This window comes from Aquarana catesbeiana, linkage group LG11 (assembly GCF_042186555.1).
Source record: "Aquarana catesbeiana isolate 2022-GZ linkage group LG11, ASM4218655v1, whole genome shotgun sequence".
Taxonomy (NCBI): Eukaryota; Metazoa; Chordata; class Amphibia; order Anura; family Ranidae; genus Aquarana; species Aquarana catesbeiana.
Genome location: NC_133334.1, coordinates 200,257,217 through 200,281,774, shown reverse-complemented (window position 1 = coordinate 200,281,774; position 24,558 = coordinate 200,257,217).

Sequence of the window (24,558 nt, the reverse complement as noted above, 5' to 3'; positions counted from 1 at the left end):
AAAATATGCATTGTCACTGTCTAATGATACTGGCTGAGAAAGGGTTAAGCATCTAAGGTGATCAAAGGGTTAACTGTGCCTAGCCAGTTTTTTGTGTACTGTATGTGCTGCTTTTACTAAGGGAAGTGATGGATTTTATTCCCTGCTTTGCAGGGACACAAAATCCATTACTTCCCCCGTCAGAATGGAGCTCTGCCTTGTTTACATAAGCAGAGCTCCATTCTGTGTCTTTGCCCGACAATCAGTGGGTGCCAGTAGACATCCAGTGCCCAGCACTCGCAGATCAGCTTCTGCTGTGAGTAATCACAGCCGAAGAGGCCTGTCGGCAGTGCATGCCCCCCAGGTGGAAGTCCAGAATCACATATATATATATATATATATATATATCTATATATCTATATATCTATATATCTATATATCTATATAGATATATAGATCTATATATATCTATATATATCTATAGATATATATATCTATAGATATAGATATATATATATATATAGATATAGATATAGAGTAGGGATGAGCCGAACACCCCCCGGTTCGGTTCGCACCAGAACCTGCGAACGGACCGAAAATTCGCACGAACGTTAGAACCCCATTGACGTCTATGGGACTCGAACGTTCGAAATCAAAAGTGCTCATTTTAAAGGCTAATTTGCATGGTATTGTCCTAAAAAGGATTTGGGGACCCGGGTCCTACCCCAGGGGACATGTATCAATGCAAAAAAAACTTTTAAAAACGGCCGTTTTTTCGGGAGCAGTGATTTTAATGATGGTTAAAGTAAAAAAAAAAAAAAAATTTAAATATTCCTTTAAATATCGTACCTGGGGGTGTCTATAGTATGCCTGTAAAGTGGCGCGTTTTTCCCGTGTTTAGAACAGTCCCTGCACCAAATATCATTTTTAAAGGAAAAAATCTCATTTAAAACTGCTTGCGGGTTTAATGTAATGTCGGGTCCTGGCAATATGGATGAAAATCAGTGAGACAAAAACGGCATGGGTACCCCCCAGTCCATTACCAGGCCCTTTGGGTCTTGTATGGAAATTAAGGGGAACCCCGCACCCAAATTAAAATAAGGAAAGGTGTGGGACCACAAGGCTCTATATACTCTGAACAGCAGTATACAGGCGGTGCAAACAAGACAGGGACTGTAGGTTTGTTGTTAAGTAGAATCTGTTTGTCATTTTGAACGGGTACATTTTTAACGTGTTTAGCTCCAGCCAAAAAATCTTTAAGCTTTTTGGAAAACATAGGGAAGGGTTATCACCCCTGTGACATTTGTTTTGCTGTCTTTCCTCCTCTTTAGAAGATTTCACCTCACTTTTTGCTCCAATGACAAATGTTTTTTGAAAATTTGGGTTTTTTTGTGGAACAAGGATTGGAAAGCATCAGTGGAAAGGAGAAATATTTTTCCCATATTAACACTTACAGGAGAGAATTTCCCTTCCTAGGGGTAGATTTCATCTCACTTCCTGTTGTCTCCTTCCGTTTGCAAGTAGGAGTCGTTTGTAAGTTAGATGTTTGAAAGTAGGGGCCTGCCCTATATACTCAGCATAAATTTGGGCCTTAGGTGTTGTTGTGGCCACAACAACGTAAGCCCTCACAGGGCCCTGCTGTGAAATATTAGATCAAGAATTGTAATTACATGCCCCTGTTAAACAGGGGCAGAAAAATTGGGCCTTTGGTGGTGGTGCTGGTGCCACAACACTGCAACCCCTCACAGACACTCTAGTTGGAACGCAGGAACGAGCCCTGTTGCAAAGTATTGCATCAAAAATTGTAATTACACGCCCCTGTTAAACAGGGGCAGAAAAATTGGGCCTTAGGCACTGGTGCTACAACACTGCAACCCCTCACAGACACTCTAGTTGGAACGCAGGAACAAGCCCTGCTGCAAAGTATTGCATCAAAAATTGTAATTACACGCCCCTGTTAAACAGGGGAAGAAAAATTGGGCCTTAGGCACTGGTGCTGGTGCCACAACACTGCAACCCCTCACAGACACTCTAGTTGGAACGCAGGAACGAGCCCTGCTGCAAAGTATTGCGTCAAAAATTGTAATCACACGCCCCTGTTAAACAGGGGCTGAAAAATTGGACCTTAGGCATTGGTGGTGGCGCCCAGAACCAAAAATGTTCTTTCAAGCCATCAGCGTGATGATTGAGGAGGAAGAGGATAATTACTCAGGGATAGTCACTCAGCATCAGCATAGGCAGTCTTTGAAGGGATCTGAGATTTTAAAAAAAATTATTCGGTTACATCAGCATCAGGTGCTTGGTAGTTGGTGGTGATCCAAGACTGATTCATTTTTATGAAGGTCAGTCGATCGACCGAGTCGGTGGACAGACGCACCCTTTGATCGGTTACAAAGCCTCCAGCAGCACTGAATGTGCGTTCCGAAAGAACGCTGGATGCAGGACAGGCCAGTAGCTCAATTGCATACTGTGCAAGCTCTGGCCAGTGATCCATCCTCAAGACCCAGTAACCCAGAGGATTTTCGGTGGGAAAGGTGTCCAAGTCTGATCTTGCCCCTAGGTATTCCTGCACCATGTAAAACAGACGCTGGCGATGGTTGCTGGAACCGATCATACCTTGGGGCTGTGGACCAAGAAATTGTCTGAACGCATCGGTCATACGGCCACCTTCTCCACCGCTCCTTCTTTGACTGACCGAAGCCTCAGCAACACGTTGTCCAGAAACAGGAGTTTGTAACCTCCCAGTCTCTGGGAACGCGTTGCACAGACCTTTCTGCAAGGCCTCCCGAAGATGTTTCATCCTCTGCTCCCTCTGCGATGGCAAGATAAGGTCCGCAACCTTACCCTTGTAACGTGGATCAAGGAGGGTTGCCAGCCAGTATTGGTCCTTATCCTTGATACCACGAATACGAGGATCCTTACGCAGGCTTTGCAGGATCAGGGAGGCCATGCAGCGTAGGTTTGCTGAGGCATTCGGTCCGGAGTCCTCTGGGTCACTAAGGATGACATGGTCCGCAGCCACCTCCTCCCAGCCACGTACAAGTCCATGTGTTTCTTGGGACTGATCCCTTAAAGACTGCTGCTGATGCTGAGTGCCAGGCTCCACCTCCATACTGACACAATCTTCCTCCTCCTCCTCCTCCTCCTCCTCTTCCTGTGTGATCGGCGGGCATGCAGAAACACTGTCTGGATAAAGGGGGCCTTGAGAGCTAAGGAAGTCCTCCTCTTCCTGCCTCTGTTCTGCCTCAAGTGCCCTGTCCATTATTCCACGCAGCGTGTGCTCCAACAGGTGGACAAGGGGGACAGTGTCACTGATGCATGCACTGTCACTGCTCACCATCCTCGTGGCCTCCTCAAATGGTGACAGGACAGTGCATGCATCCCTGATCATGGCCCACTGGCGTGGGGAAAAAAAAAACAAGCTCCCCTGACCCTGTCCTGGTGCCATAGTCGCACAGGTACTCATTGATGGCCCTCTGCTGCATGTGCAGCCGCTGCAGCATGGCCAACGTTGAGTTCCACCTGGTGGGCATGTCACAGATTAGGCGGTTCTTGGGCAGGTTAAACTCCTTTTGGAGGTCCGTCAGCCGAGCACTGGCATTATATGACCGGCGGAAATGCACACAGACTTTCCTGGCCTGCCTCAGGACATCCTGTAAGCCCGGGTACCTGCCCAAGAACCGCTGCACCACCAAGTTAAGGACGTGAGCCAAACAGGGCACATGGGTCATTTGTCCCTGTCGGAGGGCAGAGAGGAGGTTGGTGCCATTGTCGCAAACCACCATTCCTGCCTTAAGTTGGCGTGGCGTCAACCACCTCTGAACCTGCCCCTGCAGAGCTGACAGAACCTCTGCCCCAGTGTGGCTCCTGTCCCCCAAGCACACCAGCTCAAGCACCGCATGGCATCTTTTGGCCTGCGTACTTGCGTAGCCCCTTGAATGGCTACAGAGCACCGCTGGTTCCGAGGACAAAGCACAGGAAGAGGCCATGGAGGAAGAAGAAGAGGAGGGGGTGGAGGAGAGAGGTGTGTCACAATCATTAGCATTTTGGAGGCGTGGTGGCGGAACAACCTCCAACACTACTGCACCTTGTCCTGCATCCTTCCCAGCTGCCAGCAGAATCACCCAATGCGCCGTGAAACTTAAGTAACGTCCCTGTCCATGCCTGCTGGACCATGAGTCAGCGGTAATATGCACCTTACCGCTGACCGCCCTGTCCAGCGAGGCATGGACATTGCCTTCCACATGCCGGTAGAGAGCCGGAATCGCCTTCTGTGAGAAAAAATGGCGTTTAGGTACCTGCCACTAAGGAACCGCACATTCCACAAACTCACGGAAGGGGGCAGAGTCTACCAACTGAAAAGGCAGCAGTTGAAGTGCTAGCAATTTTGCCAAGCTAGCATTCAACCGCTGCGCATGTGGATGGCTGGGAGCAAACTTCTTTCGGCGGTGCAGCAGCTGGGGCAGGGAAATTTGCCTGGTACAATCTGACGTTGGTGTACCAAAAGCAGATTGCCCACAAGTACTTGGCTGTGACACACCTAATTCTACACCTTCATTCCTCTCAGTGCAGGTCTCAGAGAGGACTGAAGGTATAGTGGGGTTGGAGATCTCAGCTGATGAGGAGCAAGGAGAGGTCCTCTTTGTTCTTTGGTGTGGGTCTTTTAGATACGCTTGCCAACGAACTGCATGGCAGGTCAACATATGTCTGGTCAAGCATGTGGTACCCAAGCGGGAGATGTTTTGGCCACGCGAGATACGCTTGAGACATATGTTGCAAATAGCAGCGGTGCGATCTGATGCACTCGTCTCAAAAAAGGCCCACACCAAAGAACTTTTTGAATAACGCGCAGAGACTGCAGCGCCCTGCACATGTGGAGCTTTGGGGTGTGATGCAGTCAATGTGCTGCCCTTAGGCTGGCCCCTGGAGGGCATCCTGCCTCGTTGGTGATGTGCCGCCTCCTCCTCCTCTCTCCTATCAGGCACCCACGTTGAGTCAGTGACCTCATCATCCCCTCCCTCCTCATCACTGGAGCAAACCTGGCAGTATGCTGCAGCAGGAGGAGCATGACTGCCAGATTGCTGTCCTTCTTTGGCACCCCCTCTGTCTGCGCTCATGTTACTGCCTTCATCGAGCTCAGTATCATCATCAGAGCCTTCCAAACGCTGGGCATCCTCCTGGAGCATGTGCCCAACACTGTGGTCAAACAGTTCGAGGGACTCCTCAGGAGGACATGGTGGGGCTAGGGAAGGAGTCACTGATGACATTGAGCCGAGGGAAGAGGCCGCTGCTTTGCCAGATAAAGTACCCTGAGCATGGGTGAGAGAGGATGAGGAGGATGAGGACGGCTTGGTCATCCACTCGACCAAGTCTTCCGCATGTTGTGGCTCAACACGGCCAGCTGCCGAAAAAAAGCCCAAGCGTGTCCCACGGCCACATGCTGATGAGGATGCACCGTCTCCATGACCAGCACTAGACACAGAGCCTGCTTGCCCTCTCTTATTGGCTTGTGACTGTCTGCCTCTCCTTCTTGGCCTTCCAGACATACTAATGGCCTGTAGCTGCACTAAGCTGGGATATGTGTATATATATATATATATATATATATATATATATATATATATATATATATATATATATATATATATATATATACTGATACTACAGCTAGCAAAATCAACTGCCTGCCTGTAGTATGAGAACACCACCAACCTTCTACAGGTAGCTTTAGCTGAACACTGTGAGGTGGACGCACCCCACTAACTTGTAGGTTTAACTGAACACTGTGAGCAGGACGCACCCCACTAACTTGTAGGTTTAGCTGAACACTGTGAGGTGGACGCACCACACTAACTTGTAGGTTTAGCTGAACACTGTGAGCAGGACGCACCCCACTAACTTGTAGGTTTAGCTGAACACTGTGAGCAGGATGCACTGCACTAACTGTAAATAGTCTAGCTGCCTGACTGTGGTACTAATAGGATCAAAAGAACACCAGTAATTTTCTTCAGGTAGCTGTATATACTGTAACAAGACAAGCCTGCCTGTCAGTAAGAAGATAACAGGAACGGATCTAGCTGAACACTGTGAGCAGGACGCACTGCACTAACCGTAAATAGTCTAGCTGCCTGACTGTGGTACTAATAGGATCAAAAGAAAACCAGTAATTTTCTTCGGGTAGCTGTAAATACTGTAACAAGACAAGCCTGCCTGTCAGTAGGAAGATAACAAGAACGGATCTAGCTAAACTGAATACAGTGTATATATATATATGCAACACCTGGGATGCATATATATATACACAATACACTGTAAGTGCAGCTAACTGACTGACTGTTCTGCCTAATCTATCTAACTCAAATCAAATGTCACTGTCTGTCTCTCTCTCTCTCTCTCTCAATGAATGGCGGAACACACACTACACAGGGCCACCGTGCAGGCGGCCTTATATAGTGTGGGGCGTGTACTAAATCCCCTGAGCCATAATTGGCCAAAGCCTCCTTGGCTTTGGCCAATTACGGCTCTCTGTTCAGGCGGCGCTGTGATTGGCCAAGCATGCGGGTCATAGTGCATGCTTGGCCAATCATCAGCCAGCAATGCACTGCGATGCCGCAGTGAATTATGGGCCGTGACGCGCCACATGAATTTGGCGCGAACGGCCCATATCGTTCGCAATTCGACGAACGATCGAACAGCCGATGTTCGAGTCGAACATGGGTTCGACTCGAACACGAAGCTCATCCCTATATAGGAGACCCTCTCCTGTAGTTTTTCTGCAGTCTCTGATCATCTCTGGTAGTATATTTGCAGTTTTAGACCATCTTCTGTAGTACGTCCATAGTCTCTGATCATCTCCTGTAGAGGGTACTTAGGGAACTCAGTCAAGTGATTGCCAGACCGTTGTTCCTAATTTTTACAGATAGTCTACTGACTGGAATGGTACCAGCTGATTGGAGAAAAGCACCAATATTTAAAAAGGGCCCAAAATACATCCCTGGGAATTACAGACCAGTTAGCCTCACATCAATAGTATGTAAACTCTTGGAGGGGATGATAAGGGACTATATACAAGATTTTAGTAATAAGAACGGTATCATTAGCAGTAATCAGCATGGATTCATGAAGAATCGTTCTTGCCAAACCAATCTATTAACCTTCTATGAGGAAGTGAGTTGCCATCTAGATAAAGGAAGGCCCGTAGACGTGGTGTATCTGGATTTTGCAAAAGCATTTGGCACAGTTCCCCATAAACGTTTACTGTACAAAATAAGGTCCATTGGCATGGACCATAGGGTGAGTACCTGGATTGAAAACTGGCTACAAGGGCGTGTTCAGAGGGTGGTGATAAATGGGGAGTACTCAGAATGGTCAGGGGTGGGTAGTGGGGTTCCCCAGGGTTCTGTGCTGGGACCAATCCTATTTAATTTGTTTATAAACGATCTGGAGGATGGGATAAACAGTTCAATATCTGTATTTGCAGACAATACTAAGCTAAGCAGGGCAATAACTTCTCCGCAGGATGTGGAAACCTTGCAAAAAGACCTGAACAAATTAATGGTGTGGGCAACTACTTGGCAAATGAGGTTCAATGTAGAAAAATGTAAAATCATGCATTTGGGTGGCAAAAATATGAATGCAATCTATACACTGGGGGGAGAACCTCTGGGGGAATCTAGGATGGAAAAGGACCTGGGGGTCCTAGTAGATGATAGGCTCAGCAATGGCATGCAATGCCAAGCTGCTACTAACAAAGCAAACAGAATATTGGCATGCATTAAAAGGGGATCAACTCCAGAGATAAAACGATAATTCTCCCGCTCTACAAGGCTCTGGTCCGGCCGCACCTGGAGTATGCTGCCCAGTTCTGGGCACCAGTCCTCAGGAAGGATGTACTGGAAATAGAGCGAGTACAAAGAAGGGCAACAAAGCTAATAAAAGGTCTGGAGGATCTTAGTTATGAGGAAAGGTTGCGAGCACTGAACTTATTCTCTCTGGAGAAGAGACGCTTGAGAGGGGATATGATTTCAATTTACAAATACCGTACTGGTGACGCCACAATAGGGATAAAACTTTTTCGCAGAAGAGAGTTTAACAAGACTTGTGGCCACTCATTAAAATTAGAAGAAGAAAAAAGGGGTTTAACCTTAAACTACGTAGAGGGTTCTTTACTGTAAGAGCATCAAGGATGTGGAATTCCCTTCCACAGGCGGTGGTCTCAGCAGGGAGCATTGATAGCTTCAAGAAACTATTAGATAAGCACCTGAATGACCGCAACATACAGGGATATGTAAGGTAATACTGACACATAATCACACACATAGGTTGGACTTGATGGATGTGTGTCTTTTTTCAACCTCACCTACTATGTAACTACTATGTAACTATAAGCCCCCCGACCCCAGACACCCACAACCACCGGCCATGGTTGTGGGGATGAGGGCCTTGTCCTCATGGGAACAAGGTGCTTTGGCGTGGGGGGGGGGCATGTTGCCTGGTATAGTTCAGGAGGAAGGGCGCTCCCCCCCTTCCTGAACTGCCAGACTGCATGATCGGATAAGGGCCCATGATGTTTTTTTAAATTTTGGCATGGGGTTCCGCTTAAAATTCATACCAGACCCCACGTCGCTTCTTTCTTTCTTTTTTTTTTAAAGTCATTTTAAATGTGATTTGATGTGTTTTTTTAATTTAGAAATTTAATATTTGCTACAGCAGGTTCTATACATGCTACAGATGCCCAACTTTACAGGCAGACTAAGAGGACCCCCCAGGCACTATATTTAAAGGATTTTTTTTGTTTTTATCATTGTATTTTAAGCATCATTAAAATCACTGCTCCTGAAAAAAATATTGTTTTTACTTTTCTTTTTTTTTGCATTAATAGATGTCCACCCAGGGCACTACCCAGACCCCCATACCCCTTTTATAGGCAATTACTTGCCTATAAGCCTTCAAAATGGGTACTTTTTATTTTTTCTGTTCGGTTTGCATAGACTTCAATGGGGTTCACCGTTCGGGTTAGAACTTTTCCCCTGTTCGGGAGTTCTGCTGCAAACCAAACAGGGGAGTGTTCGGCTCATCTCTATCTGGGAGTCAGGACAAGCCGTTTGTGGCTTAGAGTGGCCCTTTCACCCCAAAGGCCTCTTTCACATGTGCTGCAGTCCCTTCTGCCTCCTCCATGGCAGATTGCTTTGCAGAAGCAGTATTCAGGCTTTCAGGAGGAGATGTTGCATTTGGCTTGTGGTTGTGGAGCAGTGCCTTTGACTTCAATCAGCAAGTTTGACAGGCAATGGTGCTTGTGAAACTTGACACAGAGTTAAAATTGTTGCACCATGAAGCTAAGCATGGAGGTCACGGCAATGTGCGCACACCCAAGCAGCTGCTCGGTTAGTAAAAAATGCAGCGAGATCAGGGGTTGAAAAAAAGGAAGAAGTCACATTTGCACCTGTGGAAAGGAGGAGGATGAAGGAACCTTAGTTATCTACTCCACTTCCTCCTACATGTGATCTGGCTTTTTAGCACGCCCACAGCCAGACAAGAAAGGTGCCCGTGCCCTGCCTCTCAAAAGTGCAGCCGGATCACTGCTGTAGCCAACAGATGCACAACTTGCTCACCCCCAATATTTTTCTGTTTTCTGCTAGAAAATATATCCAATTAAAAAAAAAAATTTAAAAAAAGCTAATTTTTTCGTACATTTTGACCAACATGTATTCTACTACATGTTTTTGATAAAAAAATCCCAATAAGCTTATATTGATTGGTTTGTGCGAAATTTATTGTGCCTACAAACTATGGTATATATACACATTGCAATTTTATTTATTTATTTATTTTTTTAATAGTATTAATGGCGACGATCAGCAACTTTTAATGGGATTGCGATAGTGCAGCAAGAAATATGATTACCTATACAGGTCTCCTCTGCGAGGAGATTTCCGCTGATCAGCTCTCCTCACCTCACACTCTGTCAGTATGAGGAGAAGTGAGCCGATAAACTGCACTTCCGTGTTTACATGTGATCGGCTGTGATTGGACACAGCCGATTAGGGCTGAAACAACTAACTGATTAATCAACAACTAATTGATTATGAAAATAGTTGTCAACTATTTTCATAATCGATTAATCGGCCAGCCGATTAGTTGGTCTGCATACAGAATGCATTATTTGTTTATACATCAGAAGACACAGTGCAGCACACATACAGCTCAGTACACCGTCCATACATGTCAGTAAGTGCCTGATAACTTGTGAATGTGTGAGGGACATGTAGTCCTGGGCAGGAAGTGAGTGGATCTAAAGGCAGAAGTTTTTTTTTACCTTACTATAGGGACGCTCTATACTATACTTAACAGCTTGCTATTGGGGCACTCTGAAGGCAGGAGGAGCCAGAAGCGTTAGTGGGGGGACCCCAGAAGAGGAGAATCAGGGCTGCTCTGTGCAAAACAATTACACAGAGCAGGTAAGTATAACACGTTGTTTCAAAAAAAAATCACTGTTCTGTACCAGCCGCCGCAGTTATACTGCGGCAGGTTGGTCAGGCTGCATGAAGCATCGTAGCTATACGTCGCGCACGCAGGCGGCCGCGACCATCGGATTCAGTCAGGAACCGATCAATCCCTAGGCCCAGGTCAATGATATCTGGCCTGGACCTGGTGATCGGTCCTGACGAATGAGATCCTTCCCCTGTTGTGTAACTGTAAACACTGACAGGGGAAGTGATGTCATCTCTCCTCGTGTCGGTCTTTTCCATTCCAGACCGAGGAGAGATAGTACTGGTGTCATTAGTGACAAAAATCAGCATTAGGACAATTAGTATTAGGCCGTGATAGGTCTGGGGACCCCCCCAACCCCCCCAAATAAAGGTTTAACCCCTTGATTACCCCGTCACCTGTGATCACTGTATAAGTGTCACGGGTGACGCAGTTTAGCTAGATTTTTTTTTATAGCATCAGGGCACCTGCCATATTTTACCCAATAAAGGTTAAACCCCCTGATCACCCGGCAGGTGATCAAAGTTAGGTTTTAGCATCAAATAGGGTCTGCATTGCCCCAGGCAGCGTCAGATCAGTGCCAGTAGCGCTAACACCCTCACACGCACCATAATCTCCCTTTAGTAGTATAGTGTCTGAATGGATCGATATCTGATCTGATCAGATCTATACTAACGTCCCCAGCAGTTTAGGGTTCCCAAAAACGCAGTGTTAGCGGGATCAGCCCAGATACCTGCTAGCACCTGCGTTTAGCCCCTCTGCCCAGCCCAGCCCACCCAAGTGCTGTATCAATCGATCACTGTCACTTACAAAAACACTAAAGACATAACTGCAGCGTTTGCAGAGTCAGGCCTGATCCCTGCGAATGCTAACAGTTTTTTTGGCAGCATCTGAATCAGTCGCTGACAGTCAGGTGCTTTTTTTCTTGTGAGTCTCACTACTGTACCAGTAAATTTAGAGACCACAATGTCAAATCGAAGGTACACTAGTGAAGAGGCCTACACGTTTGTGAGCATGACAGATAGTGAAGAGGAAGTCACTCATCTGTCAGATTCAGGCTCAGAATACGCACCTGTAGACAGCAGCGGCACCCTGACAGATAGCTCTGACGATGGAGTTGTGGTCCCTGCCAAGGTCAGGCTTACCAGACCCCGTGCTTCTTCTTCTGTCGTTGAGGTGCAAGAACCGCAGGTCCCTCGTATGTAGCAGAGAGCCAGTACTAGCGCCGCTCATCCTTCTGGTGAACTGGCAAGCACCAGCGGCCTAGTACATACTGGTCGTACATCCAGCACTGCAGTATCACATGGTGATGTGGCAAGTCCCATAAGTGAAGTTCAAGCTGGCGAGGTGGCAAGCACAAATAGTGTCCCACTGCCACCAAGAAGAAGACAAAAACAGGCCAGTCGAGCCCATAGTGCCCTTCCTGCTGCATTTGCCAATCCTAATTGGGAGCCCATCACTTCTGCAGCACCTGTACTTCCCCATTCACTGGCCAACCTGGAATTCAGGTTGATTTTACGTCACTTGATCTTTATTTGCAGTTTTTCACCAAAGATATCTATAGATCTATTTTGGACCAAAGCAATTTGTATGCTGGTCAATTCAGAGATTGGAAACCAATTACGGTTTCAGAATTTAAGACCTTCCTGGGCCTACCCCTCCTCATGGGCATAACTAAAGTTGCAATAAAAAGTATGTGAACCCTTTTGGAATAATATGGATTTCTGCACAAATTGGTCATAAAATGTGATCTGATCTTCATCTAAGTCACAATAGACAATCACAGTCTGCTTAAACTAATAACACACAAAGAATTAAATGTCACCATGCTTTTATTGAACACACCATGTAAACATTCACAGTGCAGGTGGAAAAAGTATGTGGACCCCTAGACTAATGAGATCTCCAAGAGCTAATTGGAGTGAAGTGTCAGCCAACTAGAGTTCAATCAATGAGATGAGATTGGAGGTGTTGATTACAGCTGCCCTGCCCTATAAAAAATGCACACCAGTTCTGGGTTTGCTTTTCACAAGAAGCGTTGTTTTTATTGAACACACCATGTAAACATTCACAGTGCAGGTGGAAAAAGTATGTGAACCCTTGGATTTAATAACTGGTTGAACCTCCTTTGGCAGCAATAACTTCAACCAAACATTTCCTGTAGTTGCAGATCAGACGTGCACAACGGTCAGGAGTAATTCTTGACCATTCCTCTTTACAGAACTGTTTCAGTTCAGCAATATTCTTGGGATGTTTAGTGTGAATCGCTTTCTTGAGCTCATGCCACAGCATCTCAATCTGGTTGAAGTCAGGACTTTGACCGGGCCACTCTAGAAGGTGTATTTTCTTCTGTTTAAGCCATACTGTTGTTGATTTACTTCTATGCTTTGGGTCGTTGATCCTGTTGCAACATCCATCTTCTGTTGAGCTACAGCTGGTGGACAGATGGCCTTAAGTTCTCCTGCAAAATGTTTTGATAAACTTGGGAATTCATTTTTCCTTCAATGATAGCAATCTGTCCAGGCCCTGACACAGCAAAGCAGCCCCAAACCATGATGCCCCCACTACCATACTATACAGTTGGGATGAGGTTTTGATGTTGGTGTGCTGTGCCTCTTTTTCTCCACACACAGTGTTGTGTGTTTCTTGCAAACAACTCAACTTTGGCTTCATCTGTCCACAGAATATTTTGCCAGTACTGCTGTGGAACATCCAGGTTCTCTTGTGCAAACTGTAAACATGCAGAAATGTTTTTTTTGGACAGCAGTGGCTTCCTCTGTGGTATCCTCCCATGAAATCTATTCTTGTTTAGTGTTTTACATATGGTAGATTCCCTAACAGGGATTTTAGCATATGCCAGAGACACTTGTAAGTCTTTAGCTGACACTCTAGGATTCTTCTTCACCTCATTGAGCAGTCTGCGCTGTGCTCTTGCAGTCATCTTTACAGGACGCCCACTCCTAGGGAGAGTAGCAGCAGTGCTGAACTTTCTCCATTTATAGACAATTTGTCTTATCATGGACTGATGAATAGGGATGAGCTTCGAGTTTGAGTCAAACTCATGTTTGACTCGAACATTGGCTGTTTGCCAGTTCGCCAAACAGTGAACAATTTGGGGTGTGCGTGGCAAATTCGAAAGCCGCGGAACAACCTTTAAAAGTCTATGGGAGAGATCAAAAGTGCTAATTTTTTTTTTTTTTTTATATTTAAATCTTTTTATTTGAAAAAATTTTACATTACGAGGGCAGGAGGCGGAGCCTAGCAGAGCAGACATGCATTGTTAGAGCTCCACACCGCTGAGGAGAGAAGAGAAGGACAAAGCGGAGCCTGCAGGCTCAAAAGGTATCCATTTGAACCTTTTTGCCCTAGGGAACAAATTGTGAAAGTTTGGGCAGGAAATATGGTACTGGGAGGAAACAGTGGCAGAAATAAAAATCACCTCACAAAGAGCTCACAGGCACTCACTGCAGCTGAAGCAGCTCCAGTCACCTCACAAGATACAGCATCAGGGCGCTCTCACAGACAGAAAATGTCACAGCAAGACTCTCCATTTGAGTCAGATACAGAACAAATCCTCTCACAAACTTCTCCACAAGCCTCCTCAGTATCCCCAGTAATATTATTACAATTTGAAAAGATGCTTCATAAGGCTTTAAAACAAACCTCAGACCAAATAACAAAAAGCCTAACCAAAGAAATAAGAGAGCTGGGAAACCGCACCGCAGCCTTAGAAATAAAAATGGATGAAATTGAAATTACAACCCAAGAAAATATAACAGAATTGGAACAATTAAAAAAAGAGAATTTAATACTTCAAACTAAGCTTGAAGATTACGAAAATAGAGCCAGACGTTCAAACTTACGCATAAGGGGAATACCTGAAACTGTGACAGACCTGCAATCTACTATTACTGCTCTATTACAAGAACTAAAGCCAGATATCCCTATTGAATGTTTAGAACTGGACAGAGTACACAGAGCCCTCACAGCCAAAAAGAAAGATGGACCCCCACGTGATATAATCACAAAATTTCATTATTACAGAACGAAAGAACAAATACTAATTGCTGCAAGAGAAAAAAAGGAACTTAATTTTCAAGGACACAATTATCAAATTTTTGCTGACCTATCCCAACTTACTATTACTAAAAGACGATCCATGAAACCCCAACTAATGGAACTGCAACGCCACAACATTATGTATCAATGGGGCTTCCCCTTTTCAGTCAGATTTAACTACCAAGGTACAATTTACAGAAGCAGATCAGCAGATGAACTACAACAAACCCTTTTAAAATTAAATCTGACAGAACCCACAAGCAGCAACACTCCCACACGCAGAAGAATGGCATCATCTTCACCTTCAGGCAGCACCCAGAAAATTTCAGAACAAAATGGGAATCATCATTCTCACAAAAGAGGCCGTTATGCCACATCATCCATGGACCAAGAAGATTCAATGGACTGACATCCTAATTCCTGATATCTCTTCATTTATTATACTAAGAGATGGTTCTCTATAAAAAAACCTATATTTATAACTGAATGTAACTGCATTCTGATAGTCACACACTGTGTGGGATCATGTTACATTCCAGTTATATTTCTTATTACTTCTGATTCATATAGCCTTAGAATATATAAGTGAAATAAGGAAATTCTTGTTCAGTTATATATTATCAGGTAATAACAATAGATTTATTACTTTTTAGGACAAATATGTTCAATAATCCAGAAGTAATGGAAGCTTTTTCTTTCTTTTCTTAAAACAAATATATTATTACCTAACTAGTTCCTAGAATTATGTTTTTGTTTATTCTAATCTGAAGCAATACAACCTCAATTTTATGAGTTAACATATCTAAACAGTTACGTATGAATAAAATATGTAATTGTTTACTCTAAAAGGGTTAAAATCCCAAAATAATTCAAACTATCTTCATCAATACCAAAGTTATTAACAGTACCTTTCTAACTGAATTATTTAGCCTAGGGCAAGACTAACCATATACAACCACCCTGGAATAAATAATTTCAACAAAAACTATATTCTGCACTCCAATTAATGAAACATCATTTTGATGTCTTTTGACATAGCACTTCTCTCCTGTAAGCGGAAGATCCGTGTACCCCCATTAGCCCTCCTCATTCTCCCAACCATATTATATGGTTGTGTGACGAAGGCACTTATTCCCCTGAGAGAGATATTTATTCTCTTTCACGGGTAAATTGTGATTACTTGCAAAAAATAATTTATACAAATGTATCATCTAATCTCATATGTTTTTTGTTTACTCTTTACTCCAGAACTCACTGGTTTCTTTTCTATCTATTCATCTCTTCAGTCCACACAGGTTGATCTGCGCAGTCAGCTCTGCATAACAAAAAGTAAGTCAAAACTATTTGATCTATTGCCATGGCACCACTGAATATACTTTCCCTGAATGTTCAGGGAATAAACGTCCCTCAAAAAAGGACCAAAGCCTTCCGTACTTTCCATAACAAGAAGGCTCACATAGTATGCCTCCAAGAAACACACTTCACCAAAGATTCTACTCCAAAATATATTTCTCCTTTTTATCAACAAATTTACACGGCTTCTGCCTGTACCAAGCAAAGGGGAACTCTAATTGCATTTCACCGATCCAAACCATTCACCTTATCATCAGAAATTAAAGACCCAGAAGGTAGATACCTGATACTCATGGGTTATATAATGGATACAGCAATCACTGTGATTTCCTACTACGCTCCTAACAAACAACCTACACCATTCCTCTCACATATATTACAAGTGATTAATACACACAAAATAGGAACAGTGATAATGTGTGGGGATTCGAACCAGGTCCTCCTCCCATTTCTAGATAAATCACCTTTTACACCATCCAAAATAACCTCTAGATTACCTTTTTCTCAACTTCTTTCCAAATACAATCTGGTAGATTCATGGAGAGAAAGTAACCCAATGAAAAAGAAATTCACTTATTTCTCGCACCCTCATCAAACCTTCACCAGAATAGCTCATATTTTTCTAACAATAGGAATGATACCAGAAATTATTGCATCAGATATAATTCCGATTCCGTGGTCTGACCATAATGCAGTATACACTACTATAGCCTCAGCCATACCAAAAGCGCATGACCCAACGTGGTACTTACCGGACATAATGCTCAAACACCCACTACATCAGATGGCCATTGAACAAGCTTTAAAGGAATACATATCAATTATTAATACAACAGACATCTCCCCAATAACACTGTGGGAAGCTCATAAGCCTGTCTTGCGTGGTACAATACAAAGACAAATGGCACTATTTAAACGGGAACGCAAAAATCTAGCAAAAAAACTAGAACTCAATTTTAATGCAGCCTACATATCATTTCAAGATAATCCATCTCAGAGTACAAAATCTCATCTGGAAAAATCTAGATTGGAATACGATCTATTTCTCACTGAGTCAATTGATAAATCCCTTAAACGCTCCAAACACAATTTCTACATGAATACAAACAAACCAGGTACATATTTGGCTCGGGCATTAAATTCAACTAACAAATCTTTCAAACCAATACGTTTGAAATTATCAAAAAATGTTTACACTTGTAATCCAGTTAAAATAGTCCATAAATTTCACTCACATCTCGCAACTTTATACAAGACAAACAATGAATTTAATACTACAGAGGCTGAATCCTTCTTCTCAAAAATAACCTTACCTGAGTTATCTCAGAATCAAAAAAGCAGTTTGGATGAGCCTATAACTATAGATGAAGTTGCTAATGCCATAAAAGACCTAAAACTTAACAAAAGACCAGGCCCAGACGGCTACTCGGCTTTATACTATAAAACATTCTCAGAAATACTCTCTCCCATTCTCACTGAAACTTTTAACAAACTTCTAGATGGACATTCTTTTCGGCAAGAAACACTAATGGCAATTGTTTGTATGATCCCAAAACCCCTTTCTGATGATACTTCCTGTGTGAATTATCGGCCTATCTCTCTGTTAAACCTCGATATTAAATTATTAGCAAAAATAATAGCAAAACGCCTCAATAGCATTATAGGAAAATTAATACATAGAGATCAAGTAGGCTTCATGCCAAATAGACAGGCAGGCGATAATATACGCAGGGCAGTGTTATTGGCACATATTGCTAAAAAACGGAAAATCCCTTTATGTTTTCTATCTCTCGATATTAAGAGGGCATTTGACACAGTATCCTGGCAATATATGCAATATTCATTACAAAAATGGGGTTTTGGACCCCACTTTTTAACATGGATCAAAGCATTATATAATAAACCCAAAGCCTATATAAAATATGCTGGATACAAATCTGAAGCCTTTAATATCGAAAGAGGTACCCGACAGGGTTTCCCATTATCTCCCTTATTATTTGCCCTTATACTCGAACCCATGGCCCAATACATCAGAACAAACCAAACTATAACTGGCATTGAAGTAGGAGGTATTACACACAAATTATGTATATTTGCAGACGATATATTACTTTTTCTATCATCACCACAGGTCTCTGGTCCTAACTTAATACCAGCTCTTGATGGGTTTGCAGCCCTATCCGGCCTTATGATTAATCCTAAGAAATGCCTAGTGCTTAATATTTCACTCACAAACATGGAATTAATCCCGGCTAGGGCTGCACTCCCATTCACATGGGCAGAAAAATCAATCCCATATCTTGGAATTCATTTAACAGCATCTCATTCTGACTTATTCTCAACCAATTATCCTCCTGTAATAAGACAGATCACAAATCTAATAAAACAATGGTCGCAACTTCCTTTATCCTGGATAGGGAAGATTAATGCAATCAAAATGACTATTCTACCCAAATTGCTTTATCTATTCAGAGTCCTCCCTATTCCAATTCCTTCCTATTTTTTGAGAATAGTACAAAAAAGAGCAACTTTGTTTATATGGGGCTCTTCTAAACCACGTATACCTATACACACACTACATCTTCCCAAAAATAAAGGAGGCCTGGGATACCCTAATTTTACTAACTACTACAGAGCAGCACATTTGGCCAGTCTGTCCAAATACCATGCAAAACAGGAAATCCCATTATGGGTATTTATAGAGGCTTCAGAAAATGACCCTCTATTAATATCAAATTTATTATGGCTTGATCCTAAAGACCGCTTTAGAATTCATAATCCCATAACTAAACACTTCTTATCTCTCTGGGATAAACTAAAAACCAAATATCAGTTACAATCTCCACACAATCCTCTCCTTTCTTTTATCAGAAATCCGGCCTTTTATCCGGCATGGATCTACCCAAATTCTTTTAAAGCTTGGACAACATCAGGCATTCAGACACTAAATGACTTCATAGCATCTAAATCATTCCTTTCATTCCCATCGCTTAGAGAAAAATATGATCTACCAAACTCTGAGATATTTAGATATCTCCAAATCAAAAATTTCTATACACCATTCCTAAAGGGGGATACACCATTATCCCAATTATCCATTTTTGAATCAATCTGTACAAAAGATCCATTTGCTAAAGGTACAATTTCATCACTTTATAATCAATTATATGGAGTAGCAAATCTTAATAGACCCTCTTACGTTCAGAGGTGGGAGGAGGACCTGGGACGAACTTTAGAAGACACGGACTGGTCTAACATATGGCTCACATCTAAGTCATCTTCACCCAACATCTTAGCACTGGAGACAAATTATAAAGTCCTAACTCGCTGGTACCTTGTACCCGCTAGAGTGGCAAAATATTCACCTAATACCTCAGCTCTTTGTTTTCGAGGATGCCCAGAAATAGGCACATATTTACACATATGGTGGACATGCCCAGTAATCCAAACCTTCTGGAAGGAAGTCTTCGTGATTGCATCTAAAATATTTAAAAAAATAATACAACCAGATCCATATTTAACTTTACTTAATCTAAAACCGGAATGGTTAACACTCTCTCAATTCAAACTTATGATCCAACTAATAACGGCTGCAAAACAAACAGTGGCCAAGGCATGGAAATCTCCTACATTGGTACTAGCAGAAACAATTCACAGAATGAATAATACAATGTCCCATGCTAAGATGGTAGCCATCGATCAAAATCAAATTCCAAAATTTGAAAAACTTTGGCATCCTTGGATAAAACAACAGTTCCTGTCAAACTTCAATGACTCCGTCCTGTTGCCATGGTAACAGATTAAATGACTTACAGAGACACCCATTCTAAGGCTTCAAAGAGAACTAAAAAGAATAATAAACTGACGAGCGGGACAACCTTGTGGACCATACCTCTACCTTTCAACCCTTTTTCTTCTTTCTCTTTCCTTTTCTCCACCTTACGATTAAAGCTCATTATCAGAATTTATTTGATCTATATACACTCTACTTGTAAACAATATGTATAGTAGGTATAAATCATTTAAATACCTACAAAAGTAACTAAGGAAATGATATATATCTTTAATTTAGGTTTACGTGAACCCAATGTTTAATATTTGAAATTTCATGATATTTACCTATATAAACCCTACTGTAAAACAATGAGCTTACTTTATAGATCCTTGTAAACTTACTTTATGTATCTTTATTAGGGATGAGCTTCGTGTTCGAGTCGAACCCATGATCGACTCGAACATCGGCTGTTCGCCCGTTCGCCGAATTGCGAACGATATGGGCCGTTCGCGCTAAATTCGTGTGGCGCGTCACGGCCCATAATTCACTGCGGCATCGCAGTGCATTGCTGGCTGATGATTGGCCAAGCATGCACTATGACCCGCATGCTTGGCCAATCACAGCGCCGTCAGTAGAGAGAGCTGTAATTGGCCAAAGCCAGGGTGGCTTTGGCCAAATATGGCTCAGGGGATTTAGTACACACCCCACACTATATAAGGCCGCCTGCACGGCGGCCCTGTGTAGTGTGTGTTCCGGTGTGCTGAGAGATAGAGAGAGACAGTGTCATTTGATTTGAGTTAGATAGATTAGGCAGAACAGTCAGTCAGTTAGCTGCACTTACAGTGTATTGTGTATATATATGCATCCCAGGTGTTGCATATATATATATATATACACTGTATTCAGTTTAGCTAGATCCGTTCCTGTTATCTTCTATCTAGACTATTTACATTTAATGCAGTGCGTCCTGCTCACAGTGTTCAGCTAGATCCGTTCCTGCTATTTACATTTAGTGCAGTGCGTCCTGCTCACAGTGTCCAGCTAGATCCGTTCCTGTTATCTTCTAGACTATTTACATTTAGTGCAGTGCGTCCTGCTCACAGTGTTCAGCTAGATCTGTTCCTGTTATCTTCTAGACTATTTACATTTAGTGCAGTGCGTCCTGCTCACAGTGTTCAGCTAGATCCGTTCCTGTTATCTTCTAGACTATTTACATTTAGTGCAGTGCGTCCTGCTCACAGTGTTCAGCTAGATCCGTTCCTGTTATCTTCTAGACTATTTACATTTAGTGCAGTGCGTCCTGCTCACAGTGTTCAGCTAGATCCGTTCCTGTCATCTTCTAGACTATTTACATTTAGTGCAGTGCGTCCTGCTCACAGTGTTCAGCTAGATCCGTTCCTGTTATCTTCCTACTGACAGGCAGGCTTGTCTGGTTACAGTATATAAAGCTACCTGAAGAAAATTACAGGTGTTCTATTTGATCCTATTAGTACCACGGTCAGGCAGCTAGACTATTTACATTTAGTACAGTGCGTCCTGCTCACAGTGTTCAGCTAGATCCGTTCCTGTTATCTTCCTACTGACAGGCAGGCTTGTCTGGTTACAGTATATAAAGCTACCTGAAGAAAATTACAGGTGTTCTATCCCAGCTTAGTGCAGCTACAGGCCATTAGTATGTCTGGAAGGCCAAGAAGGAGAGGCAGACAGTCACAAGCCAATAAGAGAGGGCAAGCAGGCTCTGTGTCTAGTGCTGGTCGTGGAGACGGTGCATCCTCATCAGCACGTGGCCATGGGACACGCTTGGCCTTTTTTTCGGCAGCTGGCCGTGTTGAGCCGCAACTTGCGGAAGACTTGGTCAAGTGGATGACCAAGCCGTCCTCATCCTCCTCATCCTCTCTCACCCATGCCCAGGGTGCTTTGTCTGGCAAAGCAGCGGCCTCTTCCCTCAGCTCAATGTCATCAGTGACTCCTTCCCTAGCTCCACCATGTCCTCATGAGAATTCCCTCGAACTGTTTGACCACAGTGTTGGGTACATGCTCCAGGAGGATGCCCAGCGTTTGGAAGGCTCTGATGACGATACTGAGCTCGATGAAGGCAGTAACATGAGCACGGACAGAGGGGGTGCCCAAGAAGGACAGCAATCTGGCAGTCATGCTCCCCCTGCTGCAGCATACTGCCAGGTTTGCTCCAGTGATGAGGAGGGAGGGGATGATGAGGTCACTGACTCAACGTGGGTGCCTGATAGGAGAGAGGAGGAGGAGGAGGAGGAGGAGGAGGAGGAGGAGGAGGCGGCGGCACATCACCAACGAGGCAGGATGCCCTCCAGGGGCCAGCCTAAGGGCAGCACATTGACTGCATCACACCCCAAAGCTCCACATGTGCAGGGCGCTGCAGTCTCTGCGCGTTATTCAAAAAGTTCTTTGGTGTGGGCCTTTTTTGAGACGAGTGCATCAGATCGCACCGCTGCTATTTGCAACATATGTCTCAAGCGTATCTCGCGTGGCCAAAACATCTCCCGCTTGGGTACCACATGCTTGACCAGACATATGTTGACCTGCCATGCAGTTCGTTGGCAAGCGTATCTAAAAGACCCACACCAAAGAACAAAGAGGATCTCTCCTTGCTCCTCATCAGCTGAGATTTCCAACCCCACTAGACCTTCAGTCCTCTCTGAGACCTGCAGTGAGAGGAATGAAGGTGTAGAATTAGGTGTGTCACAGCCAAGTACTTGTGGGCAATCTGCTTTTGGTACACCGACGTCAGATTGTACCAGGCAAATTTCCCTGCCCCAGCTGCTGCACCGCCGAAAGAAGTTTGCTCCCAGCCATCCACATGCCCAGCGGTTGAATGCTAGCTTGGCAAAATTGCTAGCACTTCAACTGCTGCCTTTTCAGTTGGTAGACTCTGCCCCCTTCCGTGAGTTTGTGGAATGTGCGGTTCCTCAGTGGCAGGTACCCAAACGCCACTTTTTCTCACGGAAGGCGATTCCGGCTCTCTACCGGCATGTGGAAGGCAATGTCCATGCCTCGCTGGACAGGGCGGTCAGCGGTAAGGTGCATATTACCGCTGACTCATGGTCCAGCAGGCATGGACAGGGACGTTACCTAAGTTTCACGGCGCATTGGGTGACTCTGCTGGCAGCTGGGAAGGATGCAGGACAAGGTGCAGTAGTGTTGGAGGTTGTTCCGCCACCACGCCTCCAAAATGCTGATTGTGACACACCTCTCTCCTCCACCCCCTCCTCTTCTTCTTCCTCCATGGCCTCTTCCTCGGAACCAGCGGTGCTCCGTAGGCGTTCAAGGGGCTACGCAAGTACGCAGGCCAAAAGATGCCATGCGGTGCTTGAGCTGGTGTGCTTGGGGGACAGGAGCCACACTGGGGCAGAGGTTCTGTCAGCTCTGCAGGGGCAGGTTCAGAGGTGGTTGACGCCACGCCAACTTAAGGCAGGAATGGTGGTTTGCGACAATGGCACCAACCTCCTCTCTGCCCTCCGACAGGGACAAATGACCCATGTGCCCTGTTTGGCTCACGTCCTTAACTTGGTGGTGCAGCGGTTCTTGGGCAGGTACCCGGGCTTACAGGATGTCCTGAGGCAGGCCAGGAAAGTCTGTGTGCATTTCCGCCGGTCATATAATGCCAGTGCTCGGCTGACGGACCTCCAAAAGGAGTTTAACCTGCCCAAGAACCGCCTAATCTGTGACATGCCCACCAGGTGGAACTCAACGTTGGCCATGCTGCAGCGGCTGCACGCGCAGCAGAGGGCCATCAATGAGTACCTGTGCGACTATGGCACCAGGACAGGGTCAGGGGAGCTTGTTTTTTTTTTCCCCACGCCAGTGGGCCATGATCAGGGATGCATGCACTGTCCTGTCACCATTCGAGGAGGCCACGAGGATGGTGAGCAGTGACAGTGCATGCATCAGTGACACTGTCCCCCTTGTCCACCTGTTGGAGCACACGCTGCGTGGAATAATGGACAGGGCACTTGAGGCAGAACAGAGGCAGGAAGAGGAGGACTTCCTTAGCTCTCAAGGCCCTCTTTATCCAGACAGTGTTCCTGCGTGCCTGCCGATCACACAGGAAGAGGACGAGGAGGAAGAGGAGGAGGAGGAAGATTGTGTCAGTATGGAGGTGGAGCCTGGCACTCAGCATCAGCAGCAGTCTTTAAGGGATCAGTCCCAAGAAACACATGGACTTGTACGTGGCTGGGAGGAGGTGGCTGCGGACCATGTCGTTCTTAGTGACCCAGAGGACTCCGGACCGAATGCCTCAGCAAACCTACGCTGCATGGCCTCCCTGATCCTGCAAAGCCTGCGTAAGGATCCTCGTATTCGTGGTATCAAGGAGAAGGACCAATACTGGCTGGCAACCCTCCTTGATCCACGTTACAAGGGTAAGGTTGCGGACCTTATCTTGCCATCGCAGAGGGAGCAGAGGATGAAACATCTTCGGGAGGCCTTGCAGAAAGGTCTGTGCAACGCGTTCCCAGAGACTGGGAGGTTACAAACTCCTGTTTCTGGACAACGTGTTGCTGAGGCTTCGGTCAGTCAAAGAAGGAGCGGTGGAGAAGGTGGCCGTCTGACCGATGCGTTCAGACAATTTTTTGGTCCGCAGCCCCAAGGTATGATCGGTTCCAGCAACCATCGCCAGCGTCTGTTTTACATGGTGCAGGAATACCTAGGGGCAAGATCAGACTTGGACACCTTTCCCACCGAAAATCCTCTGGGTTACTGGGTCTTGAGGATGGATCACTGGCCAGAGCTTGCACAGTATGCAATTGAGCTACTGGCCTGTCCTGCATCCAGCGTTCTTTCGGAACGCACATTCAGTGCTGCTGGAGGCGTGGTAACCGATCACAGGGTGCGTCTGTCCACCGACTCGGTCGATCGGCTGACCTTCATAA